Here is a 21,992-nt window from a genome sequence, read left to right as displayed (position 1 = left end):
CACGTCCTTCTATGGCTCTAATACGTCTTTCCGATATACGTTCCATTACTCGCTATCTCACAGCTTTCTACTTCGAGTTTCAGCCAGCTCTCGGTCCCAAGATTAATTTGAGCGCAACAACTTTCCTGGAGGGCAAGAAATTTGGGAACATTGTTACGAATACTTCAGTTTACTTAAAAAATTTACTCTGAACGCAAAATGACATTGTTGCCAGCGTGTCGATTGGCGAGTGTTCATCAGAGTACCTGAAACTACCGGCAAGCCTAAAAAGCCACCATGTGCAGTTCACAAGTTCTCTGCCACGCAAGTAGCTGCTTGCTCCGTGTAGTGCACACCTGACCTATCAAGGGGAGTCCTGCAATTCCCAACCCACTAACACGTGTCCAGCAATCCGCAGCAGAGACCGCCACAGAGTAGACGGAGCATTTGGTTGACAACCTCCATTCAGCTCCAAACCAAAATAATCTGAACTACTCTGCGAACAATTCTGCAAATTGTGAGCTCTGCTTACACACCGCGCACGGAGCCAGCAGCCTTCACCACCTACGTGAGCAACCCGTTCGAACAGAGGAGGGCCTCAGAACCCATGCGACAGAGGTCGTTGGTGCCAACCTGAGTCAAAGCTTACAGACGACTGCACCCTGCACGCTCGATAACCGCAGGCAACGCCTCATTCACATTTCGGATGAACCCCTCAGATCTCAGATGAATACCCCCAGATATACTGAGTGGATACTAGCTTTCTTCCCAGCCATGAAAGCTGTCTTCCTGAGGGGCTCCATAACATGCCTAAACATTGGAGCTCCCAATTACTAACAACCCCTGCCCACATGCGCCTTCTCGGACTGTGCTGAAGGAAATAATCACAGGGCGGATATGCGAGGCCAGACGTCCAGCCTCCACACTGGCCCTCCGCCTTGAGCAACCCCAATGCGTTGTCAGTTGCTTCTCACCCCGCTGTGAGGGTGGATCCACCGCGTCGGATACAGTAGGAGGTGCCTCGGCAGCAGAGCCCGTAGGCGAATCAAGCGACACCAGATTCTGCACCACCGATACACCCCGAGACACCAGCCTGAAGTCGGCTGATCGTAGCGAAAAGCGTATTCAGCTGTTCAAAGCATGCACGCATCCTACCCATCCTATCAAGACTAACTGAAGGAGTAAGTGATAGAAGCCGACAGGAATTTAGAAATGCTACTTGTTGCTCTCCTGTCGTGTCATCAATAGAGGCTTATGCCTTATGAGTTGTGTAACTAGTTGTTCAGAAAAAAAAAAGAAAGTCACAATGTCCCTAGCAGCTATAATGACGTTCTTGTATATCAGTTAAATTAACTACATGTGGGTCAGTGGGGTCCTGGTAAGTGTCACACACGACTACTGAAGTGAGCGTGAAATAGTTTCCAAGAATGAAGACGAATATCGACTGATTGAGGAGGCGCAGTTCGTGGGAAAATCTGCTAGATTTGGGAAAGAAAACAGTTCACTTCCTTATTCTTGCAATTTAAATTGCCACTTCTTTCTCTCAGCCTCGTCTAAGCTGGTAGTTCATCTGTAGTGATATCGATGCCGAATAACTAGATAGCAAACAACAACAAAAGAACTATCAGAGTACCATACGTCCCGAAATATGATGAATTTGTGAACCATGACAGTATTCGTGGAAACTAAAACCGTCTTTCATGGCAATTTTCTTTTTTAATTCAATTACAGGTTTGCGTTATTACGACGAACATCAGATTCATCTGCCCCTTAGCTGATGGTGACCGTAATGATCGAAACTTGTAATTTAATTAAATAAAGGAATTGGTGATCGAAGACTGTAATAATTTGTACGAATCCTATGACATTGTATCACTCCTGTATTCAAGTTTATAATGTCACCTCTCATAAATCCATGAAAGTATTTCTACATCTTAGATACGCCACTCTAACGGACATCGTATAATTAAAGGGCCACAACGTATTACATTTTCGTGTTAGAAAATCTTATACGCCTAACGGAAGACAACCAACATGCAAGAATTAATTATTTAGCAAAATTATGGAAAGCGCCTTCAACATAGGTGAGTGACCCAAAAGAAAATGGTGTAATTATTTCACAGAAGGCGAAGCGTGCGACGTAACCTTCCATTATTCAAAAAAATGGTTGTATTAGTTTCTTCTTTTCTAACAAACATCATATCTTTCAAAGAAGCAGAAAATCAAACCCACTGCGAAAATAACTCTTCTTCGCTTGTCGGGGCCAAATTTCCATATCATCATGGCCACTGGAGTCTCTTCAAAACCATACTTATCTTCGCATGATGGCAAACAACGAAATAAAATCCACAAACAACCACCTCATTTCGTTTAGTGACTCCCATGCTACTGATTTCAAACTATACTTAACGGTATATAGACTTCATAAGTGTGGAACCACATGCATGCATACAAACTGAGAAAAATCTAACTACCAAACTAAAGAAAAAGAAGACAGTACTACAGCGGCCATCGGCAATAGAAACCACTGCATACTGCGTCCCCACGAGCTCCTTACCTTCTAATATCTGTTTAACTTGCATACTGTAAAGACGCTTTAAAATGAATTTGGATGCGGGTAATCATGTAGGATAGGCGTGATCGGATCATGTATGTAATCATTCGAAATCGCAGCAGATGTTCAATCAACTTGTGTGGAAAGTCCTCCACAGGTACAGAAAACAATTCCTACTGATGGAGATGCTGAAGTCAACCGCACATGATTTTCACCGAATTTCTTAGCGCTTAACAGGCTTCATGTTATGAATTAGTTTGTAGTTTTGAAAAGCAAGCTCCTAAAGACTTTTCTTGTGCGAACGCTCCATACCATGTATTTTATTTATTTTTATTTACACGTCAAGCTCCATAGGACCAAACTGAGGAGCAAATCATCAAGGTCATGGAACGTGTCAGTAGATGACATTACAACGTAAAACTAATAACACATAAAAGTAAAAGTCAGGCCATAAGTTTAAGAATCAGCTTAATTTTTCAAGGAACTCCCTCACAGAATAGAAGGACTGACCCATGAGGAAATTCTTCAGTTTCGATTTAAAAGCGCGAGGATTACTGAAAATGGATGCAGCAGTATACTGCACACTTTTCTGCACAAGATTTAAGGAAGTCCGATCCAAATGCAGGTTTGATTCCTGCCGAGTATTAACTGAGTGGAAGCTGCTTATTCTTGGGAATAAGCTGATATTGCTAACAAGAAATGACAGTGAAGATTATACATATTGAGAGGGCAATGTCAAAATACCCAGACTAGTGAACAGGGGTCGACAAGAGGTTCGCGAACTTACACACCGAGAGTATCTTTTTAGAATAAGAAGAGTTACCCCACAATATAATACCATACGACATAAGCGAATAAAAGTAAGCAAAGTCGACTGATTTTCGTGTCGAACTATCACTTACTTCAGATGCCGTTCGAATAGTAAAAATGGCAACATTAAGTCTTAGATCAAGATCCAGAACGTGGGCTTTCCACGTCACTTTACTATTTATCTGAACACTCATGAATGTGAACTGTTCAGTGTCACTTATCATATGCCCATTCGGTGAAATTAAAACGTCCGGTATTGTTGAATTGTGTGTTAGAAACCATAAAAACTGAATCTTACTGTGGTTTAGCATTAGTTTATTTTCTACAAGCCATGAACTAATGCCATAAACCGTACTATTTGAAACCGAGCCAATGTTGCACACAACATCCTTTATTACCAGGCTAGTGTCATCAGCAAACAGAAATATTTTAGAGTTACCCGTAATATTAGAGGGCAGATCATTTATATAAATAAGGAACAGGGGTGGCCCCAGCGGTGATCCCTGGGGCGCCTCCTTTTGACTGTAAACCACTCAGACCACACATCACAGCCATTCTCAACACTGTGAATAATGATCTTTTGCTGTCTGTTGCTAAAGTAAGAGGTGAACCAATTGTGAGCTACTCCCCGTATCCCATAATGGTCCAGCTTCAAACGCCTTAGTTAAATCGAGAAATATGCCTAGCATTCGAAACCTATTGTTTAACCCACTCAGTACCTCACAGAGAAAAGAGAATACAGCATTTTCAGTTGTTAAACGACTTCTAAAGCCGAACTGTACATCTGATGGCAAATTGTGTGATATAAAATGCTCAATTTTAGTTACATACACAGCTTTTTCAATAACTTTAGCAAACACTGATTGAATAGAAGTAGGTCTAAAATTGTCTGCTTGTCCCTTTCTCATTTTTTATGAAGCCACTTTACTACTGAGTACTTTAATCGTTCACGAACCTGACCATTCCTAAAGGAAAAATTACAAATAAGGCTAAATATAGGGCTAACATGTGCAGCACAGTACTTTAATATTCTGCTAGGCACTCCATCATATCCATGACAGTCCTTAGTCTTCAGTGATTTAATTATCGACTCAATCTCCACCTCGTCAGTATCACAGAGGAGTATTTCAGACATCAATCTCGGAAAGGCATTTACCAAGAGACTTATATAATTCCCTGTAGAGACTTAATTTTTATTTAATTCTCCAGCAATGCTCAGAAAATGATTGTTAAATACTGTACATATATCTGATTTATCAGTAACAGAAATATTTTTACTGAGAACTGACTTTATATCGTCAACCTTGTGCTACTGACCAGACAGTTCCTTCACAATTGACCACATCGTTTCAATTTTATCCTGTGAATTAGCTATTCTATTTGCGTACCACATAGTCTTTGCCTTCCTAATAACATTTTTAAGCACCTAACAGTACTGTTTGTAATGGGCTGCTGTAGCCTGATTGTGACTACTTCTTACATTTTGATGTAATTCCTGCTTTGTTGTACATGATATCTTTATCCCTCTAGTCAGCCACCCAGGCTGCCTTTTACTGCTAGTACCCCGTATAGAACGTTCTAATGGAAAGTAACTCTCAAAGAGCATGAGAAATGTGTTGAGGAAGGCATTATATTTGTCATCTATGTAATTGGCACTATAAACATCCTGCCACTTTTGATCCTTGACGAGGTTTAAAAAACTCTCTGGTGCCGTTGGATTAGCTTTCCTGCAGAGTTTGTAATTATATGTGACACTTGTTTGACTACAAAAGCCTTTTAGAGTGAAAATCTATGCACCATGGTCTGAAAACCATTCACCCTTTTACTCACAGAATGCCCATCTAGTAATGAAGAATGAACAAAAATATTGTCTATGGCTGTGATACTGTTCCCCTGCATCCTCGTTGGGAAAAATGCAGTCTGCATCAGATCATATGAATTTAGGAATCTACGAACATCCTTCTTGCTCGATCATATACAAAATTAACATTGAGGTCATCACATACAACTAACTTCTGGTACTGCTTATAAAGTGAATCAAGAACCCTCTCTAGCTTGAGCAGAAATGCCCTGAAGTCAGAGTCAGTGGACCTATAAACAACAAAAATTAGAAGTTTAGTTTCACTAAATTCAAGTGCCCCTGGACAACATTCAAATATCTATTCATTGCAATGCCGTGATACGTCTATGGACTCTAAAAGAAATACCGTTTTTTACGCACATGGCCCCTCCCCCACTCCGCAAGGAACTCTTTGAAAAACAGGCAGCTGATCTGTATCCTGCTAAAGGAAGCCTCTGAGTTGTCAAATTATTTAAGTGGTGGTCCGATATACCAATAATTTCAGAGTCAACATCTATAAGCAGTTCACTAACTTTATCTCTCATACCTCTTATATTTTGATGAAGTTCCTTCTCTACTTGGAAACATGACGTCCTCTAAAGGTGATCCTTTATTTAGATGGACTTCCTTTAAGCAGGTATACCTATCAGCTGACTTCAGTCTAAAAAAAGTGCAGCCCTAGCACCAACTACTATAGGAATTTTTCCATGAGTGATCCCACCATCACCCACTACACTGTCGCCTATAAGCTTTACCAGCCTCCCCTTCCCATGCCTACTGAGGTGCAGACCATGCCTAGTGAAACCGTAACTACTGATAGACTCAACTGACACCACTGAAATGTGACTCATGCCCGCTCCCATCAGTTCCTTTTCCAGCCCCATGTACTAGGAAGCATCTTTTCGTAGTCCACTCAATTACACCACCGGATGGACGCTCAAATCGCTACATGTAACCCGCTTCTAACTGTTACAAACGTTTTTACTACGATTCTAACTCACTCACTGGCATGACCTAACACGTCCTCTACCCAGGACAGCTTCCCTCGTCTGGCGTCCCAGTGTCTGCCGTTCTGCCTCCACTTCTCTGACAAAAGCCACTACTGGCTGCCCATTTACCTTCTCTGGTTGTTTGCCACACGTCTTTGCTCTTATCGGCTTTGTTCTTGTAAACCTTACAATTTCTTGCATACAGGGGTTGGAGGAAAATATGAAAACATCGCGAGAAATACATGCTAGAACACGAAAACACATGGTAGCCAAGCCTGCAGTTTCTTCTGTTATAATTGCCGACGAACGTTACCTGTGTAACGCACTCAATACATTGTCAGTCGCGATCAGGGCGGTGTTATGTGTAGTTGTGAGTGCATTATGTCCGAGCAGGTTGAAATCCAACGCTGGCAAATTGTTGGTACTCGTATGGTAAATGCCTAAGAGTTTGGTGTTCGAAGAGGCACCGCATCGAAGACTTATACCACATACAGGGAAAGAGGACGAACATAATCCGTTAAGTGACAACGCAGGCGAAAGTGTGCGTTGAGCTATCGTGACATACGGTCATTGAAGAGGATTGCGACGAAAAATAAATAGCTGCGAAAGTCACTGCTACTTTTGTTCTTCGTATAATTGCTAATCTTGTTAACGAACGTATCAGCCCCCATATATATATTTTGCTTAACCCACTCAATAATTTCGTATGGACTAATTTTCTGGGGTAACACATCACTTACAAAGAAAGTATTGATTTCAGTGACGCGAGCAGTAAGGACAATATGTGGTGTTCACTCACGGACGTCATATAGGTACCTTTTCAAGGAACTATGCAGTTTAACTGCCCCGTCGTAATACATATTTTCGCTAATGAGATTCTTCTTTTATAATCCGTCACAATCTGAGGAGAACAATGATGGAGATACAGTACCCACAACACTCGAGGGCAAAATGACGTTTATAATCCGTTGTTAGAGCTGTAAGTGGCTCATAGGGGAGTTCAATATGCGGCAATAAAACTTTTTGATTATTTTCCCAGTAACATAAAATGTCTGACAGGTAGCGAAGCAAGTCTTAAATCTAACAGAAATTTTTTTCTGCTGGACAATTCCTTCTGTTCCATTGGAGAATTTCTACTTAAAAACTAGTAGCCAGAAAGAAAACACTTGTCTTTAAGTGTAGCTGCATGAAAAGGAACGAAATTATAATGTGTTCATTAATATTAACGATAATCATGTATACACATCCTGCAAAGTGACTCGTTCCACATCGTTTCTAAAAAAGGACCGTTCAAATGGTCTATGAAACATGTAACTAACTAACTAACTGCAGAACTGAATGTCGGACTCGCGAACACTGTCAGCATCAGAGCAACAGGAAGAGAGCCCTGTAAGTAGGGAATTACTGAGTGAGCTGTAGTTCCAAAACCACTAATCATTGGTTTAAATGCATGTAACAGAAAAACATGGTGCTTAAGCCATAAAATCTGAACTATAAAGTAACGGAACAATGTCATTTGGCCAGATAAGTCTTGTTTGCTACTATTTCCAAGTTTTGGTTCAAATGGCTCTGAGCACTACAAGACTTAACTTCTGAGGTCATCAGTCCTCTAGAACGTGGAACTACTTAAACCTAACTAACCTAAGAACATCACACACATCCATGCCCGGAGCAGGATTCGAACCTGCAACCGTAGCGGTCTCGCGGTTCCAAACTGTAGCGCCTAGAACCGCTCGGCCACTCCGGCCGGCCTCCAAGTTTTGGCCGAATTGATGTCCTAAGATTGAAACCTGGCGGGAGTTCGGTGATGATTTAGGCAGCCATGACGTGGTATTCCATGAACCACACGGTTACTCAGCAAGCCTACATTACCATGGGTTATGTAATAATTTTGTCTGAGCAGGTCCATTCCGTGGTATAATGTTCGTTTCTCAATGGTGATGCTGTGTTCCAAGACCACAGGACCACTGTTCACACAGCTCTCATCGTCTAGGATAGGTTTTATGAGCACGAGAGCAAATAGTCATATCTCTCCTGACCACCACAGTCACCATGTATCAAAATTATTGAAACTGTGCCGTTTATTTTGGAGGGAAGGCTGCTTGATCGTAGTCCACCACCACAATTGTTACCTAGGCATGCCAGTATTTTACACCAAAAATCGTATAAGATTCCCATGAAAACCATGCAGGATCTGTATTTATCAGTTCAAAGGCGGCTGGATGCGTTTTGAATGCCAGCCTGTTTCCCATACCGTATTAGGCATGGCCATGTGTTTTAGGTGGTTCTATATTTTTCTTTATCCACTGTACGTATTATTTTCTTTCAATTATGCATGTGTCTAATTTAATGTTTAGGTTACTTAATTCCGTTAAATTTTAGTAAGTATGTCATTTTTACTTCTCTGCTTCCACCAATCGGAGGGCTCCCTGTAACATTACGTAATTTTGGTTATAGGAGAAGCACTGCATTGTTTTTGGGCCCTAAGATTGCGCCATATCTTTCCATCGAAAATAACTGAGGAGAAAAATTTCGCTACATAAAGCGTAATCGTTACAATCTGACAAAGAACGTCGATTCAGAAATACTCGCAAGTCGTCATTTGCAAACCGATAACCGCCTCCAATTGCAGCTTGTGTTAGTCACCCTTGTCGCAGGTTTCATCAGTAAGCGTAAGCTTTGGCGTCAGCCTATTTATCCCCTGACGAGTGAAGTGGGGCACTATCAGCCTCTAGACCTATCTTCAAGAATAAATGAATTCAAATCTCAGTCTTTCTATAGTAATTCACGGTTAAAGTTGTTTTTATAAATTACTTCAGCCACACACCAAGGTGATATTATAAACAAGGCTTTGGCTGATATTTTTCCCATCCCAATCCATTCGCCGTTAACACTCTTGTTCTCACTTCGATATAAGAGGGACATTAAAATGTGACATTACCTACAATATGACATTACCTACAATATCGGTCACATATAGTGCTTGTTGACTTTATAAGCACGTAACACACGAAGTACTTGGTGTCGCATTTAATCCTGGAAATGGTCAAAATAATTCGACTGTATCGTCGCTGTAAATTTTTACAGGTGCAGGAAATTACTTACTCGTTTCGTTTCGAATTACTGAAACTAGTCAGTAGAAAGAGTGCAGTTTCTTTCTGCTTCCACCACTTTAACGTTTCTCGTCAGCTCGCTAAGCAACTGAACACAAGTACATCAGGTGGGTAGGGTCACACGTAGCGTAAGTATTTTGGGGATATGAAGATATTGCACTTGCACGAACGGGACAAATTTGATCAAGTTGTTTTGTCTCGGTACGTATCTAAAAAATGTCACAGTAGATAACTACTGCAAATTATGAAAAGAATGAAAACTTCTTTTGTTGCAGGTGATGATCCAGTAAAAGCTGCTATCGATTACGAAGACTGTTCTTTGATAAGCAAGGGAAGCCACAGCCGCATCGTTGCATAGAGGTACGTCTACTATATATCCAAAATGCTAAATGTGATACAGTTTAATGAAACGACAGTAGCTGCCCTAATATAGATGAGTCTCTTTAACGCTTAAGAAATAATTCCGTTATTTCTGAGACAAGACCATTCTGAGATATCGTATATCAAACAATGGATTTATGTCTGGTGTTGCTTTCCACCTCTTAACTGAAAGCAGTGTCCTTCGGTGGAGTAGCTAGTTAAGTGTCACATTTCATACCAAAACATCTTAGATGGAGGAAGTTTACAAACGGTTTTATGTTGTGACAACAGAAGTAAATGTTCAAATGGTGGTTCAAATGGCTCTGAGCACTATGGGAATCAACTGCTGAGGTCATTAGTCCCCTAGAACTTAGAACTAGTTAAACCTAACTAACCTAAGGACATCACAAACATCCATGCCCGAGGCAGGATTCGAACCTGCGACCGTAGCGGTCTTGCGGTTCCAGACTGCAGCGCCTTTAACCGCACGGCCACTGCGGCCGGCTAGTAAATGTTCTGAACTCGGTTATACTGTACCAGATAAAATGAAGTTGGCTGACTGGAAAATACTTTTTCCCACTTATTCATCAGAGTACTCAGCCTATCAATTACATCATAGTTTTCGCTTGATGGGCAGCTACAAGCGTCCACTGAAGAATATATTGTTCCGAATGCTATATGATGGGATCACACCAAATAACGCATACTTTGAAAGTTCTTAGAAGCTTAACATAGTTCAATTTTGTATGCTTTTCTGTGGAAAGTGTTATATTCTACGTATCGGCCGATTTAGACGTTCTTTACTAACTCTCATAAAAAGTTTTAACAGGTTGTGTGCGTGATCTCAGATTACTATTTTCGATTTCCACTAAGAAAGTAAAGTGGCAGACCGCAGTGTGTACCCATTAGGTCGTTATGGACTGCAGTGTGCACTGATTGCCATTGAAAGTAAACCATTAGAGCTACATACTCTAGAAGTCAAACTGGTGTGAAGTGTACTATATCCTTGTATATGCAAATGATTAGCATTTCACTGCAGTCACACTATATGGGTAGAAACAATCGTGTCTAAAGTCGTGAAGTACATTTGAATGGAAGTCGTCTGAGATATGGAGGTTTGCGTAAGAAGGGGAGATGTCTACCAGCTTGTCCGAATCCGACAGCAGCAACGTGGAGGTCTACCGAGGCTACGGTTTATCCTCCTGTGATATTGTTCGTCGCGTCGCGATCCTTCGACTGTTACGGAATGTGGAAGCGATGGATTCAGAATGCCAAGCAGTTTATTAATGGCCCGATTTGACTCGCGCTCGGGAGAAGTCATCGTTCGCTCAGGTGAATGATCGTGTAGCCACGCCACGTACCTTGAATCAAAAAATGGGCCTGTTTGGAGCAGACGCCTGGACCATCACGGACTGTGGGCATGGAGTCTATTCTTGAGGCTTCCCTTGACTCTGCAGGAGGAAAATACACGGCCGCTCTAGTAGTGACACCACGTCGTCTGTCAGGCGAGTCACGGTTCTTGCTATCCTTTCTGGTCTTCCAGTTTTAAACATGCTACATCATGCACGTTGCTATGTAATGGCAGTTGCAATGCTTCCACCTTCCGTGGAAGCTGCTGCTTGTGTGTCAGTACCATATGCAACTTTGCACAAGACTTAAACTGACTTTCGGCTTGTCCTGTAGTATATGTTATAAGGTAGTTTGTTTGTTCTCATAACAACTTTCCAATGAGAAAGCTTACACCAGCAAGGTGAAAATTATAATTTGCCAGAAGCGTATAGTTGTACTTGCTTGTTTGTAATTCTGACTAAAGAGCTCCCTTTAGGAGGTTTGGTGCGCATATACAATATGCATCCTCTTAACGGGACGCTCAAATGCTACGAAAAAACTCTAATAAAGAAAGTTTAACTACGTTGTGACAGCTGCCTCTTCATTTGCAAATTCATTTTTTTGCTCAGAGTAATTTTGCTTTATTCAACCACATGTTGTCTCTGCAATGATTTGCATGTACATTTCCGACAAAGTCAGCAAGGGGGTGATCTGTAGTATTATCAACATTGACTTAATTTTCAGTTGCTAAGATTGCTAAAGTCATTTATTCGTATAGATAACCGGTTTCGGCAATTTTCTGTTGCCATCTTCGGATCTGCAAAAGATGAGAATAAGTAGGCTAGGATACAGCAGCTACCATAGCAGCACACATAAATACACTCCTGGAAATTGAAATAAGAACACCGTGAATTCATTGTCCCTGGAAGGGGAAACTTTATTGACACATTCCTGGGGTCAGATACATCACATGATCACACTGACAGAACCACAGGCACATAGACACAGGCAACAGAGCATGCACAATGTCGGCACTAGTACAGTGTATATCCACCTTTCGCAGCAATGCAGGCTGCTATTCTCCCATGGAGACGATCGTAGAGATGCTGGATGTAGTCCTGTGGAACGGCTTGCCATGCCATTTCCACCTGGCGCCTCAGTTGGACCAGCGTTCGTGCTGGACGTGCAGACCGCGTGAGACGACGCTTCATCCAGTCCCAAACATGCTCAATGGGGGACAGATCCGGAGATCTTGCTGGCCAGGGTAGTTGACTTACACCTTCTAGAGCACGTTGGGTGGCACGGGATACATGCGGACATGCATTGTCCTGTTGGAACAGCAAGTTCCCTTGCCGGTCTAGGAATGGTAGAACGATGGGTTCGATGACGGTTTGGATGTACCGTGCACTGTTCAGTGTCCCCTCGACGATCACCAGTGGTGTACGGCCAGTGTAGGAGATCGCTCCCCACACCATGATGCCGGGTGTTGGCCCTGTGTGCCTCGGTCGTATGCAGTCCTGATTGTGGCGCTCACCTGCACGGCGCCAAACACGCATACGACCATCATTGGCACCAAGGCAGAAGCGACTCTCATCGCTGAAGACGACACGTCTCCATTCGTCCCTCCATTCACGCCTGTCGCGACACCACTGGAGGCGGGCTGCACGATGTTGGGGCGTGAGCGGAAGACGGCCTAACGGTGTGCGGGACCGTAGCCCAGCTTCATGGAGACGGTTGCGAATGGTCCTCGCCGATACCCCAGGAGCAACAGTGTCCCTAATTTGCTGGGAAGTGGCGTTGCGGTCCCCTACGGCACTGCGTAGGATCCTACGGTCTTGGTGTGCATCCGTGCGTCGCTGCGGTCCGGTCCCAGGTCGACGGGCACGTGGACCTTCCGCCGACCACTGGCGACAACATCGATGTACTGTGGAGACCTCACGCCCCACGTGTTGAGCAATTCGGCGTTACGTCCACCCGGCCTCCCGCATGCCCACTATACGCCCTCGCTCAAAGTCCGTCAGCTGCACATACGGTTCACGTCCACGCTGTCGCGGCATGCTACCAGTATTAAAGACTGCGATGGAGCTCCGTATGCCACGGCAAACTGGCTGACACTGACGGCGGCGGTGCACAAATGCTGCGCAGCTAGCGCCATTCGACGCCAACACCGCGGTTCCTGGTGTGTCCGCTGTGCCGTGCGTGTGATCATTGCTTGTACAGTCCTCTCGCAGTGTCCGGAGCAAGTATGGTGGGTCTGACACACCGGTGTCAATGTGTTCTTTTTTCCATTTCCAGGAGTGTATATCCAAGATTTACAATACGTGGAATAACAACATACCTACGTTTACATCATTACACAATCGTCTCCTTCGGTGCAGTAAGTGGTGTTATACAATGTATGTCCATGATGGTATTGTGAGCTATCCTAGAAGTCGGCGAGTCAATTTTAAAATAATATATCAGCTATGTTTACACTTGCTATGGCGCCGATTACAAGTGCCGCACTCATATACGTTATGATAATAATTTAGACATATGTACTTAAGTATCAATAAGAATGTTTACGCTGCCATCTGTCATTTGTAAAGTGGTGATGAACGTGAACACTTGTAATCGGCGCAATAACATTTGTGTATATTGATGATATTTGAAAACTGACGTACCTACTTTTAGTATAGCTTACGATATAAACATGGACATACATTGTATAGCACTACTTACTGTACTGAAGGAGAAAATTGTGTAATGATGTTAACTCAGGTATGTTGTTATTCGATCTACTGTAAATCTTGGATATAATTACGTGTGCTGTTATGTTAGTTGCTGTACCGTATCATTTTCAGTCCCATCTTTTGCAGGTCAAAAGATGGCAACAGAGAATTGCTGAAACCGGTATTCTATCTGAATAATGATTTTAATGATCTTGGAAATTGAAAATTTAATCATTATTCAACGATCTGCTTGTTTCTGCTATAGTCAGTTTAGATTAGTCGAAATAAGTTCTTTGAGCAATTTTTTTACGCCTCCACTGGTGCATTTCGTATCCTTGGAAATCCTTATAGGCTATGAGCCAATGGGAATCGTTCGCGGTCTCTGGAACGACGAGGTGCTATAGTTCGAATCTGTATTCGCTATTCTGTTCTGATGACTAGTCTCTTCAAGTTCTGTTCTGTTCGAGAGGTTGACAGTCGGCCTTTGTCTTGTATCTGTGCGAGATGGTTCGGAGTAACTACAATGACGAAGAAAATGGGTGAGATCTTTAAAATTACTTGCCTAAATGGATCTTAGACGAAAGAACGGGTTACGTCAGAAGTGCATTCTAAATTCTGCACAGTGAGACCTGCGACCACTCTACATTCATACTTGCGACGATACCCTTCCGTGTGGTGAAACGGAAGTTCACTAGATAGTCATTTTTTAAAAATGGAATCTGATAATATGATTCGTTCAATCCGACATGGTGTAGATTCAAATTTATTATCCTCTCCTGCATTATAAATGACTCATAGCGTTATTAGAATTTGTGTATTGGGAACATATATTCCAAATACTCTTTGAAAGAATCTTATTTGTATCTGCTTCTTTGAGGACCCCATGAGGGCTTTTTAAATAATTTGCATTCCTTTGATACCGGTATTCATACATATTTATTATATTTTTCTCTGAATTATTTCATCCAAACTGAGTCATTTCATTCACTATCTTTACTTTAGCAGATAAATGCTGCCACTATGGGATATTGTGCACACTTGCTACCGCAAAATTTGACACTTAAATGCTTTCGTCGGTTGCTGTCCTCGAAGACTCCTCACTTCAGAATGCAACAGGCAGTGATCGGGCACATTAGTGAGATATACTCCGGAATACATGAAAGTGAGGAGCTCTCTAATTGCAATATTTGGAGGACATCGTGTTTTGAAGCTGTGTTCTGATCATATAGGTTGAAGAAAGCTCTGCTTTAAGTATTCTTTCAAATCTAGATTCAATGAGTACATGTCAGAAGGAACATCCTTATTTACACTGCTTGGGGCTGCTCCGGACATTTTGGACTATTTCTTAATGGAAAATTACTACTTATTGTTTAATGGTTGAAGAGTTAGATATGGAAAATTAATTTCCGTTGCACCTATATTACGTATACACGGGCGTTTGTGACTATCTCGTTATACGTTCGTGGTCAGATGGCGTTTCATTTGTTTTATGAAGCATGCAGGTACATATATTGCAGCATTGCTTAATATTTTCACCAGACCTGTAATTAACTGCTCATAGTAGTACTTCAGTTTTTACTACAAAAGCAAACACACACACACACACACACACACACACACACACACACACACACACACACAAGCAAACAAACGCGCACACTCGCGCACACATCTACACATCTACATCTATACTCCGCGAGCCACCTTACGGTGTGTGGCGGAGGGTACTTATTGTACCACTATCTGATCCCCCCTTCCCTGTTCCATTCACGAACTGTGCGTGGGAAGAACGACTGCTTGTAAGTCTCCGTATTTGCTCTAATTTCTCGGATCTTTTCGTTGTGATCATTACGCGAGATATATGTGGGCGGTAGTAATATGTTGCCCATCTCTTCCCGGAATGTGCTCTCTCGTAATTTCGATAATAAACCTCTCCGTATTGCGTAACGCCTTTCTTGAAGTGTCCGCCACTGGAGCTTGTTCAGCATCTCCGTAACGCTCTCGCGCTGACTAAATGTCCCCATGACGAATCGCGCTGCTTTTCGCTGGATCATGTCTATCTCTTCTATTAATCCAACCTGGTAAGGGTCCCATACTGATGAGCAATACTCAATAATCGGACGAACAAGCGTTTTGTAAGCTACTTCTTTCGTCGATGAGTCACATTTTCTTAGAATTCTTCCTACGAATCTCAACCTGGCGCCTGCTTTTCCCACTATTTGTTTTATGTGATCATTCCACTTCAGATCGCTCCGGATAGTAACTCCTAAGTATTTTACGGTCGTTACCGCTTCCAATGATTTACCACCTATGGCATAATCGTACTGGAATGGATTTCTGCCCCTATGTATGCGCATTATATTACATTTATCTACGTTTAGGGAAAGCTGCCAGCTGTCGCACCATGCATTAATCCTCTGCAGGTCTTCCTGGAGTACGTACGAGGCTTCTGATGTTGCTACTTTCTTGTAGACAACCGCGTCATCTGCAAATAGCCTCACGGAGCTACCGATGTTGTCAACTAAGTCATTTATGTATATTGTAAATAATAAAGGTCCTATCACGCTTCCTTGCGGTACTCCCGAAATTACCTCTACATCTGCAGATTTTGAACCGTTAAGAATGACATGTTGTGTTCTTTCTTCTAGGAAATCCTGAATCCAATCACAAACCTGGCCGATATTCCGTAAGCTCGTATTTTTTTCACTAAACGTAAGTGCGGAACCGTATCAAATGCCTTCCTGAAGTCCAGGAATATTGCATCAATCTGCTCGCCAGTGTCTACGGCACTGTGAATTTCTTGGGCAAATAGGGTGAGCTGAGTTTCACATGATCTCTGTTTGCGGAATCCATGTTGGTTATGATGAAGGTGATTTGTATTATCTAAGAACGTCATAATACGAGAACACAAAACATGTTCCATTATTCTACAACAGATTGACGTAAGCGAAATAGGCCTATAATTATTCGCATCTGATTTATGACCCTTCTTGAAAATGGGAACGACCTGCGCTTTCTTCCAGTCGCTAGGTACTTTACGTTCTTCCAGCGATCTACGATAAATTGCTGATAGAAAGGGGGCAAGTTCTTTAGCATAATCACTGTAGAATCTTAAGGGTATCTCGTCTGGTCCGGATGCTTTTCCGCTACTAAGTGATAGCAGTTGTTTTTCAATTCCGATATCGTTTATTTCAATATTTTCCATTTTGGCGTCCGTGCGACGGCTGAAGTCAGGGACCGTGTTACGATTTTCCGCAGTGAAACAGTTTCGGAACACTGAATTCAGTATTTCTGCCTTTCTTCGGTCGTCCTCTGTTTCGGCGCCATCGTGGTCAACGAGTGACTGAATAGGGGATTTAGATCCGCTTACCGATTTTACATATGACCAAAACTTTTTAGGGTTCTTGTTTAGATTGTTTGCCAATGTTTTATGTTCGAATTCGTTGAATGCTTCTCTCATTGCTCTCTTTACGCTCTTTTTCGCTTCGTTCAGCTTTCCCTTATCAGCTATGATTCGACTACTCTTAAACCTATGATGAAGCTTTCTTTGTTTCCGTAGTACCTTTCGTACATGATTGTTATACCACGGTGGATCTTTCCCCTCGCTTTGGACCTTAGTCGGTACGAACTTATCTAAGGCGTACTGGACGATGTTTCTGAATTTTTTCCATTTTTGTTCCACATCCTCTTCCTCAGAAATGAACGTTTGATGGTGGTCACTCAGATATTCTGCGATTTGTGCCCTATCACTCGCGCACACACGTGCTTGCACGCTCACATCTTACAACTGTTCACAAAAAATAACCTAAGCTAGACGATCAAGCACAGACGATTATACGATGTCCATCAAACACCCTATCTACTTATGGTAACTCTGAACGTCGGTAGGAAGGACCATGTAGTTATCAAACCTATCTTCCGTCCTTTACTACTGGATTTTCCAAACAGCATCATTATCATCATCACCATCATCATCAACATCTTCTTCTTCTGCTTTTTCTTCTTATACTGCTGCTGCTGTATGTAAGGCCTCAGTTGTCATCAGTAGGCTGAACGTATCCCTTTCCAGCCTTTACAACAAGGTAAAATTACTCAGCAGAGTAACCCACTATTCTCTATAAACGAGCTTCGCCTCCCTTGCAGCAAGATCTGAGTGAGAAGTGTTCTCAGTCACGCTCTATATAAAGAGTGACAACCAGAAATAGTCTTTCTAAAACCATAGGAAGAAGCTCTGCTGTAGCTGCGGTTGTACTTGACGTGAAACATGTAACTATACCGGCAGTAATTTTATATAGAGAAAACTTCTGTGACTTTCATATTACTGAATGTTCCCCTTTCTGTTTCATTTGGATCATCCTTGGTAGTGGTCCCCTCGTAACGAAGTGTTGGTTTTATGAACTTCCGGCAACCTCTCACTCGTACTCTTAATTTATCCTGGTACAAGTGGAAGCCATTTTAAAGTCACATGTCTATGTCATGTCTTCTTGAAAATGGGAACGACCTGCTCTTTCTTCCAGTCGCTAGGTACTTTACGTTCTTCCAGCGATCTACGATAAATTGCTGATAGAAAGGGGGCAAGTTCTTTAGCATAATCACTGTAGAATCTTAAGGGTATCTCGTCTGGTCCGGATGCTTTTCCGCTACTAAGTGATAGCAGTTGTTTTTCAATTCCGATATCGTTTATTTCAATATTTTCCATTTTGGCGTCCGTGCGACGGCTGAAGTCAGGGACCGTGTTACGATTTTCCGCATCCTTGGTAGTGGTCCCCTCGTAACGAAGTGTTGGTTTTATGAACTTCCGGCAACCTCTCACTCGTACTCTTAATTTATCCTGGTACAAGTGGAAGCCATTTTAAAGTCACATGTCTATGTGTGTGTTAAACTATTTTCGAACTTTCCATGCCAGCATTGGTATAATGTTTACACGAGCTGAAAATTGCGGTGAAGAACCATAAAATTAATCTAGATCACGGTTTCAAAACTACAGTCAGATTAAACAGCGATCAGTGCCACGGGTGTGCGACTGTGACCCACATTTAACTCAACTCCTGGGAACAATAGTTAAATATGCTGACCACACGTTAAGGTGCAGACGATATCGTTTCCACTCCTTAGCCAAACGAGTAGCTGGATACCTGAAAAGTTTCTACCTACAGCGGCTCCTTCGGTTGGATCTAATCTTTCAGAGACTCCCCTAGGACCTCTGCTCGATCCCAGTGAGTAGCATTATATTGGGGGCAGCCTTACCTCCGGTTGATCTGACCGAAATGGCCCTCACTCAATGGTGGAGTGTGAGCTGAATTCGAGATTTAGTGGCACATAAAAACTGTGCGCACAGCCGTAAACGGAAACCGGATTTCTCGCTTTAACCGGAGGTGCTATAAGCAATGTACCTCCGCAGCCGACAGCGCATCTTCTCACTCCAGTATTTTCCTTGGCGGGAAAGGTAGATAAATAACAAGCGCTGTCATCTGTAGTGTTAAAGGAGGTAACATAGTATGGATCACTTTTAACGTTTAGAGATATTTCTTATGAACATGGGAGCAATTTTTATGGTTGAATTTAAATTTCACTTAGCTCACAAAGAGATTGGCTACGTTGATTAGGAAAAGAGAAAACAGATAAAAAATCAGAGTCCGAAATGTTAAAGGATCTAACTTTATATGGATACCTTTTAGTGTTTGAAGATATTATTTATGTACATGAAAATAATCTGAATGGCTAAATTTAAATTTAATAACCAGTTTCACAAAGAAAGTTACTGTTGAAAAATAAAAGAAATAATTTACGGGCAGCACATTTACAGTGCTGTTTAGTTTGAAAGGAATAGACGATCGTCGGCCGTTGTGGCCGAGCGGTTCTAGGCGCTTCAGTCTGGAACCGCGCGACCGCTACAGTCGCAGGTTCTAATCCTGCCTCGGGCATGGATGTGAGTGATGTCCTTAGGTTATTTAGGTTTAAGTAGTTGTAAGTCCTAGGGGACTGATGACCTTAGATGTTAAGTCCCATAGTGCTCAGAGCCATTTGAACCATTTAGCCAATAGACGATCGTTAGATCAGTGGGATGGAACTAATTAGATCGTAGTATTTTTTCTGGACTCTGTTTAGAATGTTATTGTGGGGTCAGACTAATAAACTAGTTCTAAATTTACTCATTTTTAACAAGAATCATCAGCTGATGTTTTATGTTAGATGTGTAAGAAGACGTTTGTCATCATTATCAGCAACCCATGTTTCATGTGATAAAAAACTTTCAAGGTGACGTTTACTTCAGTTAAATCTTCCGAGGTGAGAGGCTGTGGTCATTGTACTAACGTTACGTCCTCATCTGCTAAAGACAGCTTTAGAGATAAAACTGGCAAGTGGAGCAGAACGTTATGGGGTCCTGAACTGATATGCGCACTATGAACTGTACTGCGGCAACAACCATCCGTCACGTGATGCCGAATGCATGATTATCTCTGAGCGGTGGCATTATTTTCCGTTATAAGTAGTCCATAATTACTCTCTCGGTGCCTCGATATGTGGCCGCGCGGTTTGAGGCATCATGTCACGGACTGCGTGGGCCCTCCCGCCGGAGGTTCGAGTCCTCCTTCAGGCATGGGTGTGTGTGTTGTTCATAGCATAGGTTAGTTTAAGCTAGTTTAAGCTATGTGTAAGTCTAGGGACCGATGACTTAAGCAGTTTGGTCCTTTACGAATTCGCACCCATTTGAACTCGCTCGGTGCAAAGTCAGCAACCTTCTATTATTTCCTTTAACTTCCTCTTGCTTTCTGTAAACATAATCACACAGTTTATAAATTTCTCTTGGCTCTTTATACAATCGCTCACTATAACGTGTTATCTTGTTTAAGATGCTAGTGTCACGCTAATTTATTATATGTCTTTGGACAAACTGATAATTCGACAATAGCCGAACATGTATTACGAAGAGGAAAGCATTAAATAAAATTCGGTGAGACCGGTGTTTTAGCTAAGGCAACGAATAATCATTACAGCTTGACGGTGTTTCATAAGAAAGCGCAATTTCCGTGCTGCATTTATGACTTATTAAACAGGATTGCATAATGTAATACCAGAAAGGTAATAGGAATCCACAACATGCACCGATCCAATTGCCAACAAATTTGAAACGGTTTTTCCAGGAAGAACTTTATAGTGAATGCATTTTGAAATCCTTCGTTGACTCCATCAGTAGTGAAGAGACAGTGGAAGGTGGTAGATATTATGACGCACCGGAGTGGCTGCAGAGACAGTTCATATCAAACCACACAGGTTTCTCTGCACAGTAGCATTCGAAGATACAGAGTTAACAGAACTAGTGCACTTACGACGACATCTGGGGAAAGGTAGTCGACTATCCCCCCTCCCCAACCCTCCCCAAAGCACGAATGAGGCTTTTGAATCTGTACACAGGCGGCATTGCGTGGCAGGAGGCAAAAGTGATCTTGTTTCATGATTTTAATAGCAAAAAAGTCTAGTTAACGTTTCCTTATTTTTTTGTAAATACCAGTTTTGGCTTGTTCCGTCGTCTTCAGAGTTTGACTGTTGCTACCAATCGTGTTACTTGGTGCAACCCTTAAAGCACATTACGTCCGTTCTCCTCTACTTTAGTTTTAGCTAAGAAGATAGTCCCATTGTTAAAAACCGGCAATAGCTGTTAAATAAAAAATACGTGATCTAGAGTGTTTTGTTCACAAAATATTCTACGAATTGACAACAGTTTATTTAAAGAAAACACACATTATTATAGAGTACAGTTACTGAATTTACCGAATGATTGATGCACTGTAATTATTACATAGTCGCATTGTTACTGTAGTGATGCTGAATACGGTGGAATATATGTATGAACAAAATACAACGAAATGACGACAGAAGTTCCAGAAGTTTATCGCCTATCACAGGCTGAAATCAGTAACACTTGATAGTAAGATGAGCAAGTACACCATCTAATCGAAAGTATACGGGCAACTACTTGCGAACATTGGTTTTTGGTGAGTCTACCCCTCACCTCTATGAAGACTTTAACTCTACTGGGGATATTTTCAGAGAGATGTCTGAATGTCCGTCGAGGAATGGCAGAACCTTCTTCCTCAAGACCAGAAACAAGAGGAGGTAATGACGTTGGGCGCTAAGGTCTGAAACGAAGTCGACTTTCTAACTCATTTCAAAGGTGTTCAATGGGGTTCAGGACGGGAGTCTGGGCAAGTCAGTCCTGTACAGGAATGTAATTGTCCACAGACCACTGCCTCACAGATGCTGCTTTATGGCTAGGTCCATTGTCATGCTGAAACAATCTCTGTC

The sequence above is a fragment of the Schistocerca piceifrons genome, chromosome X (assembly GCF_021461385.2).
Source record: "Schistocerca piceifrons isolate TAMUIC-IGC-003096 chromosome X, iqSchPice1.1, whole genome shotgun sequence".
In the NCBI taxonomy this organism is placed as follows: domain Eukaryota; kingdom Metazoa; phylum Arthropoda; class Insecta; order Orthoptera; family Acrididae; genus Schistocerca; species Schistocerca piceifrons.
This window is presented reverse-complemented; position numbering follows the sequence as displayed.